Source organism: Lactuca saligna, chromosome 4 (assembly GCF_052625555.1).
Source record: "Lactuca saligna cultivar CGN05327 chromosome 4, ASM5262555v1, whole genome shotgun sequence".
Taxonomy (NCBI): domain Eukaryota; kingdom Viridiplantae; phylum Streptophyta; class Magnoliopsida; order Asterales; family Asteraceae; genus Lactuca; species Lactuca saligna.
This window is the reverse complement of record NC_136420.1, coordinates 58,818,559-58,832,483: the sequence shown is the minus strand read 5'-3', so window position 1 is coordinate 58,832,483 and position 13,925 is coordinate 58,818,559. Positions and strand designations below refer to the sequence as shown.

At 45.1% G+C, this 13,925-nt stretch overlaps 1 long non-coding RNA gene across 1 annotated transcript; it reads right to left on the bottom strand.

Annotated features, from left to right (window-relative positions):
• Window positions 1–12,751: 12,751 nt before the first annotated feature.
• LOC145038871 (uncharacterized) lies at window positions 12,752–13,925 on the bottom strand. The gene is made up of 3 exons (XR_013679608.1): window positions 13,838–13,925; window positions 13,604–13,744; window positions 12,752–12,872 (listed from the first exon to the last, which is right to left on the bottom strand). It is a non-coding gene; the product is annotated as an uncharacterized LOC145038871 (long non-coding RNA).

Below are 13,925 nucleotides of genomic sequence, written 5' to 3'. Positions count from 1 at the left end.
ATTGGGTGATGATGGATTTTGAATGAAAACCGTATGCTATTTAAAGGAAAATTAATAGGGGGTTGGGCTAGGGAAACTTTTTTGTTTGTCAACGGTTAGGAGTCAAGTGGACACAAGTTTGTTTCAAATATTAATTATGGTATTTTTCATATATAACATAATATAACTTCTACATAGAAGAAAAAAAACGTGATAGGCAAAGATTTAAAGAGTTTTTGACCAAATAGGTAGTTTCAACTTTTTATATTTTTTAGCTTTTATTCTGTTTTTATTGTTTTTATTTATATATTTTTTTGATTTTTTTTTAACTTTTTACTATTAATATTTTTGAACTTTTTTACAAATACCATTTTTACCTCGCAAACATAAAATACACATAATTCACAGATTTTTACAATATTATCTTAATAAATGGATATTATGTGAACTTTTTTACAAATACCATTTTTACCTTGCAAATGTACTAAGGGAATAAGATTTTTAATCTTTTTAATATAATAAGTTTCTATTTTGAAATTCAAAAGAAGATCGCCCTAATTCATTTCATCAAACAGTTTATGTGTTAAACCTAAATTAAGCTGGATTGGAATGTGAAGAAGAAATTATAATTAAACAAAACATTTGCACTTCCAATTTAAGTTTCCGTAAGCGATTCTCTGTTGCTATTCAGTCCCACCGAAACAAATCAGTGAAGAATGTGCAAATCAACGTGATGGAAATCTATAGACAAAAAAATATGGAATGAAACTGATGCTTACCATTCTGTCGATAACCACTCTGGATTGTTGACAGACGGCTTCAAGGATGATAAACGCTTCAACGGAGATGAACGCCAGAGATAGAGCAGAGGAGGCTGGCGTGATCGTCGGAGGTAAGCAGTCGACTGAGGGTCATCTTGTGTGGCCAGCAGGTGAGCGTGGAGGAAGCGCCGGCGGTGAGCAGCGGAGGGGAGCAGCATCGATTGAGACTTGAGAGTCTTCTGGTGTGGCAGGAGACGCCTACATTTGGCTGGAGACGGAGTCGTTTGGAGTATGGCACCGATTTCTTTTACAAATTATTCACCTCCTTTTGGTAAATATGTTTAGTATACCCTGTTAGTAATTATTTTTTTAAAAACACTCTTTTACTTAAAAACTCAAATTTAATAGAATAATATAATAGTTAGAGACGACTGGTCATGGTTTGGGGTAATTTGCGTGCTTGGTTCCTAACTTATTTTTTTAACTCGGAAGGTCCCTATGGTTTGTTTTTGTTACGCGTTTGGTCCCTACTGTTTATTTTTGTTACGCATTTGGTCCATATCTTATCTAAAAAGACTATTCTTTAAAGAGAAAAAAATGATGGGGTAGGTAAGGTAAAGTGAGGTGTGGGATTACGGGTGTGTTTATTAAGATAAATTAAAAAAAATCAAGGGCATAATAGTCTTTTTAGGTAAGACAGGGACCAACTGCGTAACAAAAACAAACAGTAGGGACCTTCCAAGTTAAGAAAATAAGTTAGGGACCAAACGCACAAATTACCTTAAACCATAGGGACCATTCGTGTAATTTACTCTAATAGTTAACTACAGCTTTCCTCTCTATTTGTGTGTGTGTGTCTATATATATATATATATATATATATATATATATATATATATATATATATATATATATATATATATATATATATATATATATATATATATATATATACTAGCCGTTTACCCGCGCCAAGCGACGGGTACAAATAGTTTTTTCAGAAATTAGTTTCTAGAAACGATTAGTATTTTTGTGCAAATAGTTACTGCATCTAAACAATGGATCAGGTAGTGCTCTTGTAACATCCCGAGTCCAGGAGTGCAAGTTCGCGTGTTAAGTGGCCAACTCGGCGAGTCCAAAGCTGGACTCGGCGAGTAGGCGATGTACGAAGAAAACCCTAATTTCGGTGAATGAGCCCTATATAAAGGACATTATACCCTCTCCCCAGCCTCCTTACCTTCCCTTGAAGTCCAGAAAACCCTAGAAACGTGATTGTGAAGAATTTGTGTGCATTTGAGCCTCGGAGAAGAGATTCGGAGGAAGATCTTGGAGAGTTAGGAGGCTTGGAGCAAAGGGCTTTGTTTAGATTCAGATTTCCCTTGTTGTTGGGGTTTCCTTTTGAGGTATTATCTCGTTTTTGGGCTGCTATTCATCTAGCTACATCATTTTTGGGTTGTATGGAAAGTTTGTCTTGTGGTATTGTAGCACCTGGTTCCCGGTATGTAAATCTTATTGGAGTATTTCCCATTTTAGCCTTGGACTCGGCGAGTCATAGGTCCGACTCGCCGAGTGACAGTATGTGATGATATGTTTGTATGTTGGCCTGTTATGTTATGCGATAGAGGTAGCAGGAGGGGACCAGTCCCCGAGGATCGGTTGTTAGGACCGATGGGTAGTCAGCACCCCAGAATGGCTTGACACGGGTAGGACGGCACCCCAGAATGGCCGTATGGGTAGGTCGGCACCCCAGAATGGCCGTACCGGGTAGTCAGGCACCCTAGAATAGCCTGGCAGTATGCATGTTATGTGTTTGTATGGTATGTGGTACGTTGGGGGAACTCACTAAGCTTTGTGCTTACGTTTTACAGTTTTGTTTTCAGGTACCTCTTCACCGAAGGGGAAGGAGCCGGCGCGGTAGCGGCACATCATGCACACACTCTGGTTTCCGCATTTACGAGATTCACTGGGATTTGTACTCTGATATTTTGATGGGATATATGGTTTGACTTTTTAAAACATGGTTTACGTTGTGTTATGGTGTGATCAAACAATGTTTTCATTTATTAATGTTTTCTAAAGTAATATTTTAAAACGAAATTTTCGGACGTGAAAATTGGGACGTTACAAGTTGGTTTCAGAGCCCTGGTTTGAGGGATTCGGACTCACCTTCGGGGGTGTCTGAACTCAAATCTAGGGATTTAAAGAATTTTTTTAAGAAAATGATTTCGAGCATTGAGAAAAGAGTTTAAGAAAGAACAAAAGTGTGTGTGATGTCCGCGACCGGCCGAGCTCAAGTAAGTACTCCCCAAAGTACCCATACTAGTTTATGTTATGTTTATCAGCTTTTGTAGAACAGCATGCTAGAATAGGACTAATGATCTAGGAATGATGCCTTATGTGCCTGCCTTATGTGTTCCACCTATATGTGAATTGCATGCTTGTATAGTGTAGACAGCGGTAGGGTAGCCTGTTAGGGTTTGCCTGGTAGTATAAGCTAACACGGTGTGCTAGTTCAGTTCCTCTCTATGAGAGCGGAATTGTTTGAAGTCGTTTCCCTTGTCTGAATGCTCCTTGCTTCGTGCTACATGGGACTCCGAATAATGGGAATTAGCCATTAGGCGAATACGTCACACCACATCTGATCAGAGTTGAAAAATCTTAGAGTACCGGATTTGATCCTACTGCGCAGCTCTTGTTTGAGTCCAACCGTTGTAGGGACGAGTCAGGTACTCGAAGGATTATCTGAGTCTCTTCGCATGTGATGGTGTTCGGGTGATGGCTAATTGGCATTACAAGGAGGCTGCAGCAGCTGAGGAGTGAATCGAGTAGAGCCGGAGATTTCCCTAGGGCGAGCCTGTGATGAGTATAGTAGTAACTAGCCTTAGTGTAAGGGATCTGGTGGAGTCGAGGCAGTCCTTGAAGAAGGTACGGATAAATGTGGAAGGTAGTATGGGCCCGTACTACAGAAAGCAGAGGATCCGTACCCGAACCAAGGAAGGCCAAGACAAGACCAGGGAACTTGTAAGTAGCTACGATCCCTCAGGGAGCACCAGTATATCTAATGATTGTTGTGATGTATTGCAGAATGGTGGTACTTCGATCGAGGCCGGTGGACGGCGGTTCTGGAGATGGGTCAGGTTCGGGATCAGGTTCCGAGCCAATAGATGAGGGACTACGCGAGTTCATCGCGTCAGAGATCACCAGGGGCATCCTTGAGTCGACTCCCATTATCTTCGGGTCGATCAAGGAAGGGATCATGGAGTTGATGGAGGATCGCCTGCGGGCATTCAGGAGCGATTTGGCATCTGGCCAGTCGGGGTCACGCACACTGTCCTTCAAGGACTTCAGGGGCAGTGGTGCGCCGGATTTCCATGGGGTAAAGGACCCCATTGCTGCCAGGCGATGGATTGCAGACATCGAGTCTGCACAGTTGACTAGCTTCTGCCCCGAGGTGTCGAAGCTGAGATACGCAGCGGGGTGTTTACGGGACCAAGCCCGAGATTGTTGGGAGTCAGTGGGTGACTCGTTGGGAGCCTCAGCTATCGAGGCTATGACTTGGTCGGACTTTGTGACCAGGTTCAGGGCAGAGTTTGCGCCGGCTATCGAGCTTCAGCAGCTGCCAGGGAGTTTCTGGATATGAGACAGACGACGGAGACTGTGGCGGAGATCACATCCAAGTTCCGGGAGAGGGCTTTGTTGGTGCCCCAGTATGCTGGTGACGAGGATATGAGGAGGACTCGTTATCACGATATGCTTCGAGCTGACATCCGGGAGCATGTTAGCTTTTCGGCTTGCCCTACCTTGGACTCTATGATCGCCAGGGCAAGGGAGAGGGAGATAGATTTGGAGAACATCCGGAAACGGAAATTAGAGGAGGGGCAGGCAGGAGGGGCTTCGGGGAAGAAGCCCAAGGGAGCAGATGGGAGGCCGAAAGGCCAGTCAGGACCGGGCCGCTGCAGGAAGTGCGGTAGGCCGCACGAGGGGGCGTGCAGGATGGGATCGTCAGGCTGCTACAAGTGTGGCAAGTTTGGGCACATCAGTAGGGATTGCACTGCTCCTGCAGCAGTTATTCAGACATCGGAGTTGCTGTGTTTCCACTGTAACTAGAGGGGCCACAAGAAGGCCAATTGCCCCCTGTTGACAGTTTCAGCGCCGGTGAAGGCGCCAGCTCCAGCGACCCTGCGGATCACGGATGGCCGTCAGGGCAAGGCAGAGGCTCCGGTGGTGAGGAGCCGAGCATTCCAGCTGACTACCGAGGAGGCACGCGCCGCGCCCGATGTGGTGACGGGTATGATTCTTTCCTTCTATCTTTTGTTTTATGATGTTATGATATTGATATGTGCTCCGTGTGTATATATATGCATTAGGATCGTTCCATGTGAACGGCATCCCAGTTCAGGTATTGTTCGACTCGGGTGCATCCCGATCATTCGTTTCTCTTGCGCTTAGCAAGAGGTTTCATGAGACTTCAGGCGAGTTAGATTGCCCGTTAGAGGTAGAGATTGCTGACGATCGATCGGTGCGAGCATCGATGGTGTTTCGAGATTGCGTTTTGCGACTGTTTGAGGAGCGTTACCTGGTAGACTTGGTTCCCATTCCATTGCGTGGGAACAAGGTGATTATTGGCATGGATTGGTTGAGCCCTAATGGGGCGGTGATAGACTGCGCGCAGCAGCTAGTGCGAGTCAGGACCCCAAGCGGGGGAGAGTTAGTGATTCATGGCGAACGGCCGCAGTGTGGACCCACTGTATGTTCAGCAGCGAGGGCTAGGCGCTATCTTCAGCAGGGATGCACGGGATATGTCGCGTATGTGATGGATACCCGGGAGGCGGGTAAGGCGACCGTGAGTGAGGTCCCGGTGGTTCGAGATTTTGCAGATGTTTTCCCGGAGGAACTACCTGGGATACCTCCGGAGCGACAGGTGGTGTTCAGGATTGACCTTATTCCCGGTGCGGCTCCGATAGCCAAAGCACCGTATCGGTTGGCTCCTCCTGAGATGCAGGAGTTGTCTACGCAGCTGCAGGAGCTGCTGGACAAGGGATTTATTCGTCCGAGCAGCTCGCCTTGGGGAGCCCCGATTCTATTTGTGAAGAAGAAGGATGGGTCGCATCGGATGTGTATAGATTACCGGGAGTTGAATAAGGTGACGGTGAAGAACCGTTACCCACTCCCGAGGATTGATGACCTCTTTGACCAGCTTCAGGGAGCATCTTGGTTCTCCAAGATTGACTTGTGTTCGGGTTATCATCAGATGAGGGTCAGGGAGGAGGATACGCAGAAGACCGTGTTTCGGACACGTTATGGCCACTATGAGTTTGTGGTGATGCCGTTTGGGCTCACCAATGCTCCTGCCGCGTTCATGGATCTCATGAACCGCGTTTGCAGACCGATCCTGGATCGGTCTGTGATAGTCTTTATCGATGACATCATGGTTTATTCCAAGACCCAGGAGGAGCATGAGGAGCATCTGAGGGAGGTGTTGGAGACCCTGAGGAGGGAGAGCTTGTATGCCAAGTTCTCCAAGTGTGAGTTCTAGCTGCGCGAGGTGCAGTTTCTTGGGCACCTCGTCAACCAGAACGGGATTCTGGTCGATCCGGCCAAGGTTGAGGCCGTGATGAGATGGGAGGTTCCGAAGTCTCCATCAGAGATTCGGAGTTTCTTGGGATTAGCGGGCTACTATCGGAGATTTATCCAGGATTTCTCCAAGATAGCCGTACCCCTGACACGACTGACGAAGAAAGTCGTGGTCTTTCGGTGGGGACCCGAGCAGCAGGCTGCATTTGAGATGCTGAGACATAAATTGTGTGAGGCGCCGATCCTAGCCCTGCCTGAGGGCGTAGAGGATTTTGTGGTTTATTGTGATGCGTCCATTTCAGGGTTGGGCGCAGTTCTGATGCAGAGGTGGCATGTCATTGCGTACGCTTCGAGGCAGCTCAAGCCCCACGAGGCGAACTACCCGACGCACGATTTGGAGTTGGGGGCCGTGGTCTTTGCCCTCAAGATTTGGCGACATTACCTCTACGGGGTTCGTTGTACCATCTACACGGACCACAAGAGTCTGAGGTATCTCATGGACCAGCCGAATCTGAACATGAGGCAGCATCGATGGTTGGATGTGGTGAAGGATTATGATTGCGAGATCCTTTACCACCTGGGGAAGGCCAATGTGGTGGCCGATGCGCTTAGCCGCAAGGCGGCGCCGATCAGGGACGTATGCATGAGGATAACCGTAGTGACCCCCCTATTGGAGCGAATTTGGGGGGCTCAACAGGAGGCTATCAAGGAGGAGCATCGGAAGAGCGACGCGTGGTGGGTCAGGTGACCTCCTTTGATTATGATAGTTGGGGTCTATTGACACTACACCATAGGGTGTGGGTGCCGTATCACAGGGGCGTCCGCCAGATTTTGATGGATGAGGCGCACAAGTCCCGATTCTCTATTCATCCCGGGGCGACGAAGATGTATAGGGATCTCCGTCTGAACTATTGGTGGCCCTGCATGAAGCGGGATGTGGCATGGTACGTTGAGCGGTGGTTGACCTGCAGGAAGGTCAAGGCCGAACATCAGAGACCGCATGGTAAGATGCAGCCGTTGGACATTCCACTGTGGAAATGGGAAGATATCACCATGGATTTTATTACAAAGCTTCCTAGGACCGCGCATGGAGTGGATTCAATTTGGGTCATCGTGGACTGACTGACCAAGAGTGCTCACTTTATTCCGATTCAGGAGAGCATATCGGCCGAGAAATTGGCCGATATCTATATCAGGGAGATCGTGGCGCGGCACGGGGTGCCGGTATCGGTGATCTCGGAGAGGGATGTGCGTTTCACTTCCAGATTTTGGAAGAAGTTTCATGACGAGTTGGGTACTCGATTGCATTTTAGCACCGCCTTTCACCCGCAGACAGATGGTCAGAGTGAGCGGACCATCCAGACTTTGGAGGACATGTTGCGGGCGTGTGTGTTGGATTTCGGTGGTAGCTGGGATACCTATCTTCCCTTGGCTGAGTTCTCCTACAACAACAGCTACCACGCGAGTATTGACCGACCACCATTCGAGATGTTGTACGGGCGGAGGTGCAGAACCCCGATATGTTGGGGTGAAGTTGGCCAGAGAGTCATGGGAAGCACCGAGGTGGTGCTAGAGACGACCGAGAGGATCCAGCAGGTTCGGAGCAGACTTCAAACTGCTCAGAGTCGGCAGAAAAGTTACGCCGACAAGCGTCGATCCGACTTGGAGTTCCAAGTCGGGGATATGGTTCTCCTGAAAGTGTCGCCTTGGAAAGGCGTCATTCGATTCAGGAAGCGGGGCAAGTTGGTCCCAAGATTCATCGGGCCGTTCAGGGTTGTAGCCCGGGTGGGCAAGGTGGCGTATAGGCTGGATCTGCCAGCCGAGCTCAGTCAGATCCACAACACTTTCCATGTTTCGCAGCTGTGGAAGTGCCTAGTGGACGATTCAACGGTAGTACCGTTGGAGGATATTCAGGTGGATGACAGCTTGAATTACATTGAGCGCCCAGTCGCAATACTCGACAGGAAGTCGAAGGCTTTGAGGAACAAGAGAGTAGAACTAGTGAAGGTGCAATGGCAGCACCGCAAGGGTTCGGAATGGACTTGGGAGCCGATGGACGAGATGATGGAGCATTACCCCGAGCTGTTTCAGGATCGAGCAGCAGACTTTGAGGACGAAGTCTAAAATAAGTGGGGGAGATTTGTAGCACCTGGTTCCCGGTATGTAAATCTTATTCGAGTATTTCCCATTTTAGCCTTGGACTCGGCGAGTCATAGGTCCGACTCGCCGAGTAGGGACGAGACTCAGGACACGTTTAAGTTGGCGACTCGGCGAGTCCATATCCTGGACTCGGCGAGTCACCGCTGCTGGATGAAACCCTAAATTTCAAGGGTTTGCACCCTATTTAAACCCTCATTTCCGCCCCAAACTCACCCCGGAGCTCCCAACATCGTTTATACCCTTATTTCCTTGAGATATTGAAGTGTTTTGGTGTGTTCTTGAAGATTTTGAGGAGAAAGAAGAGTAGATCAAGAAGAGGAGAAGGAGGCCAGGCATCTTTGTGTCATCTCAACGTTTTCCTTGAGGTATAACTCGTTTTCCCTCTGTTTTCAAGCTTGTAGTCTCTTTTAGCTTCATAGAAGTCCTTCTTGAGCTTTTCCCCAAGCTTGTTTGTGCTTTGTGGGTTGTAATAAGTTGTTAGCCTTTAGATCTAGGCATGATTTAGTCCCTAGAGCTTGGATCTAATGCCTTTATGGGGTCATATTGCATGAAAGCCCTAGATCTACCTCTTTTGGTGCATTTTGAGCCCTAAAATCCATATTGGTGAATATCTACACGTAAAGTTGGAAACTTTACGTGTGATTTGTGTCCTAGAAGCCTAGATCTGTGAATGGCATGGACTGGAATTGAGCAAATCGGTGTATTTGATGGATGCATGGCGATGACTCGGCGAGTCTGCTCGCGAGTCACCGAATTGGTCCCTTTATGATGTATCGAGTTGAGCCGTGAGTCACAGGGGGTGACTCAGTGAGTTGGAAGCTGAACTCACCCTTGATAGGACTCGGCAAGTCAATGCCCTGACTCGGCGAGTCCAAGGCAATCTTCATAGATCAAGAACAGACTCGGCAAGTTGTTCATACAACTCGGCGAGTCATAGCATAAGTGCTCTTCGGAAGAAGATGAACTCGACGAGTTGTTCATACAATTCGGTAAGTAGGATGAAGGGGTTGAATGTCAGTTTAGAAGATGAACTAGTCGAGTCATAGCCTAACTCGACGAGTAGAACCAGGGACTCAGGACAATCATCTGATAGGGACTCGACAAGTTGGAGAGCTAACTCGGCGAGTCGGGTCAACTGAAAGTTGACTCTGACTTTGACTTAGAGCTAGACCAGGGGTAAAATGGTCATTTTACCCAAAGGACAGTTAGCAGTGTTTGATTGAGTATGTTGTGGGAATTGCAGCCGGAGGATTTCCGGAGCAGCAACAGTTAGTTAGTTCCCGATCAGTTCAGCAACTACTTTGAGGTGAGTTACCTTCCAGTAGTGGTGGGTCTAAGACCACAATGCCGGCCCACCAGTAGGAGACGTATGATAGATGATTGTCTTTGTGATATCATCTAGGTTTGCTTCTACCTGATATGTTATATGCTATCATGATACGTTATATGCGATAGTAGTAGAGTTCGGTTGTTAGGACCGCAGGGTAGTCAGACACCCCAGAAACGTCTGACAGTATGTGATGATATGTTTGTATGTTGGCCTGTTATGTTATGCGATAGAGGTAGCAGGAGGGGACTAGTCCCCGACGATCGGTTGTTAGGACCGATGGGTAGTCGGCACCCCAGAATGGCTTGACACGGGTAGGACGGCACCCCAGAATGGCCGTATGGGTAGGTCGGCACCCTAGAATGGCCGTACCGGGTAGTCAGGCACCCTAGAATAGCCTGGAAGTATGCATGTTATGTGTTTGTATGGTATGTGGTACGTTGGGGGAACTCACTAAGCTTTGTGCTTACGTTTTACAGTTTTGTTTTCAGGTACCTCTTCACCGAAGGAGAAGGAGCCGGCGTGGTAGCGGCACATCATGCACACACTCTGGTTTCCGCATTTACGAGATTCACTGGGATTTGTACTCTGATATTTTGATGGGATGTATGGTTTGACTTTTTAAAACATGGTTTACGTTGTGTTATGGTGTGATCAAACAACGTTTTTATTTATTAATGTTTTCTAAAGTAATATTTTAAAACGAAATTTTCGGACGTGAAAATTGGGACGTTACATGTATTTAGAGTTTGAAGGGTAGATTTGAGGTTGCCACCTCAGATCTGGAATGGAGAAGGTCTAGGGTGCATTAAAGTCCCTGTTATGGAGTGTTTGTTGAAGCCATCTTGTCCCAAACCCTAGCCCTAGAGTGTAAAATGCCTAGATCTCTTTGGATTCACGTAAAGTTTGCCACTTTACGTGATGGAAGGGTTGTAGAAGGGTAGATCTACGTTTTGGATCAATTGCATGGCCTGAAAGACTTCTGTATGGGTTAAGATGTAGTGGTACTCGGCGAGTCACAAGGGTGTACTCGGCGAGTTGCTTGAAGGCGGGCAGGAACTCAACGAGTTTGAAGAACAACTCGGCAAGTTGGTTGAAGATAGCCTTGGACTCGGCGAGTCTGTTCTTGGACTCGACGAGTCTGGTCTTGAGGTCTTAGCCTTTCCTGGTTAAGCTAAGAATCGGTGAGTCAAGGGATGACTCACTGAGTTGAGATGGGTCCTTTTCAGTGTTGGCGGACTCGGCGAGTCAGCGGGCTGACTCGTCGAGTAGAGTCAGCCAGAAGGTTGACTTTGACTTTGACTTTGACCAAGAGTTGACCAGTTGACTTCCAGGGGTATTTTGGTAATTATTGGTATTTATTGAGTTTAGTCTTTTGGTATTATCAGTGGTGAATTTCGTGTCGGAGGTTGGAGCAGCGTGATCTTATCTTTTCAGTCAGCAGTTGCGAGGTGAGTTATCCTCACTATATCAACAGGGTCTAAGGCATCAAGGTCGGCCCTTTATCGGATTGTAATACGGGTATTGTTGTTATATTGTTGTTTTACTATGTTTACATCCTGGTAGTTAGGATGGTATTCGTTAGAGACCTGGTTAAGGTCGGTATCCTGGTATATACGGTGATGCTATGCTAGTGACCGGTTAGGTCGATATCCTGGTTAGGATGATGTTATGTTATGTGATCTGCTAGATTAGTTGATTGATGATTAATTGTTATATGATTATATGTTTATGTGCACATGGTTGGTTGACTGGGGTTGGGTTGAGGCGGGTCTTGCTTTGTGTTGTAGGCCAACATACCCAGGGTGGACCGGATATTTCGAAGGCCCATCGAGCGGTCCGGATAGACTGTAGGCCCCACGAGGACGGACCAGATGTGCCGAGGCTCGGAGAGTGGACCAGGCCGACTGAAGGCCCGATGCGGGCGGACCAGTCATACTGTAGACTCAGAGAGTGGACCAGGTAGGTTGAAGGCCCGGAGCGGGCAGACCAACCATACTGCAGACTCGAGGGACATGACTAGACTTGGAGGGTGGACCAGGTGGACTGAAGGCCCGACACGGCGGACCAGTCACATAGAAGACCCGATATGCATGGTTGTTCTGTGATTCGATATGATTTAGTATGTTATGTGTGTGGTATATGTGGTTGGTATTTTGGGGGTATCTCACTAAGCTTTCGGGCTTACAGTTGTGATTTAATGTTTTTCAGGTTCTTCACGAGACCGTGACAAGGCAAAGGCGTGATCGTACCGCTCCTCGTGTTTATGTTTTATGATATGGACTTGGGAATACTCTGATAATAAATATATTGAAAACCTTTTTGTAATAACATGATTAAAATGGGTTGTTTTTGTAAAGTTAAATTTTGTTGAAATTTTTGATCGTTACAGCTCTCATTACCTCACATAAAGTTGACTGTTATTTCAGCATTTCCTTTTTCGCATGTTCATGTATTTTGTACAATTACATGTTTGTAATTGGACCAGCTCCCTGCTAACTAATGAAAAACATGTGCATTTTGAATGAAGTCACCTTATATTGTTTTTAATATTTTTTAATCCGGGTTGATATTTTAAAATCATTAAAAATGAACAAAATTTTACATGGACCATATTGCCCTTACCCTTAAAATAGCATGAACTCTTTAACACGATAATCAATTTTGAACTCATAAAAGCATTTCAAACCCAAGTTATTATGAATTTCTCATTACATCTTTGTACAAAAATGATGGTAGTAAAATTGGAATTTGAGTTATTAAAAATTATCAAAGTAATGAACACTTACAATCATAATAACCAAGTTTGAAGTAAATGTTTATGATAATCTGTTGACATCTACTGAAACTAAAAATTACGAGCTCGTAAATAAGTTTCAACTTGTGAACTATATAAAAACAAAATCGTAAAATTTTGATACTGTAAACTAAAATAAGATTCAACCCTAATTGAACATTGTGACTAAAACTAACAAAACTGTCAAACATACCAACTATTTTCACAAGTTTTTTTTCACGTACACCCTGAAACTTCCAAGCCACCACGGGATTTTTTATTCTTTCCACGCCTCCTAATAAATAAAAATATTATCATCATTGTAAGTTTTGATATTGTTTTATGGAATTTAACAAAAGGCATGTTAACCAATAGTCATTTAAAGAGGTTACTGCTTCACAAATCACAAATCAGACAACACCCAAAAAAGGGCAATATACTTTCAGACTATTTGCACAAATAGCAACATTTGATCTATGAACCAAGAAATAGCAACCAACACACATCATATATAGCGAATTCTTTGTCGTCTATTGCTAATGGAACTTTATTAAACGTATGAACATGCTAGAAAGAAATTACAAACAACATTTGAGTGGGGCACTTCATTAACACAACAACTTCAAGCATAATAGATAGTTTCAAGATTCTCAGTATGGCTATACTTGCTTGCAGAATTCAAGATTCTAGGAGATTGGTAAAAATTGATCAAAAGGATTACCAGGTAATTTTAAGATTCTTGGTATAGATATACTTGCTTGCAACATTCAAGATTCAAGGGGTTTATGATTAAACGAAAACATAAAATTGTAATAAACATAATTACTCGACGCTTATTAGCTTGGTAAAAATTGATCAAAAGCATGAACTGAGATGGAGAGAGGACAAATAGGAACAGGGGCGAATTACAATTACATGGTGTGAATAGTTATTTGCAAGAAGAAACGTGTGACATGGCAAGGAGGATGACATACCGACGATCGTTTTAGTAATACTTTTATTAATCATATTTATAACCAAGATTACCTCTCTCTTGTTGTTATCCATTCCAATAACATGGTTGTTTGATTTTGGATGAGTCATTCATAACTTTGTGTACTTTGCACGTCTTCACCACCCATTTCATTCTGACATTTTTTTCGCTCTCCAATAACATAGGCTATCCTACTACAAAACACTATACCACTTCAACAAACAGGAATACCCAAAACCAAAATACATTATAATATTTAAAATTAGTCTTTAAAGTATTGATCATACCATATAGCACCCACCACAGCCTTACATACCCAAAACAATTTTGTTATTGCATTTGGATTTTGAAACCCAAATTCTGAAGACGAATAAT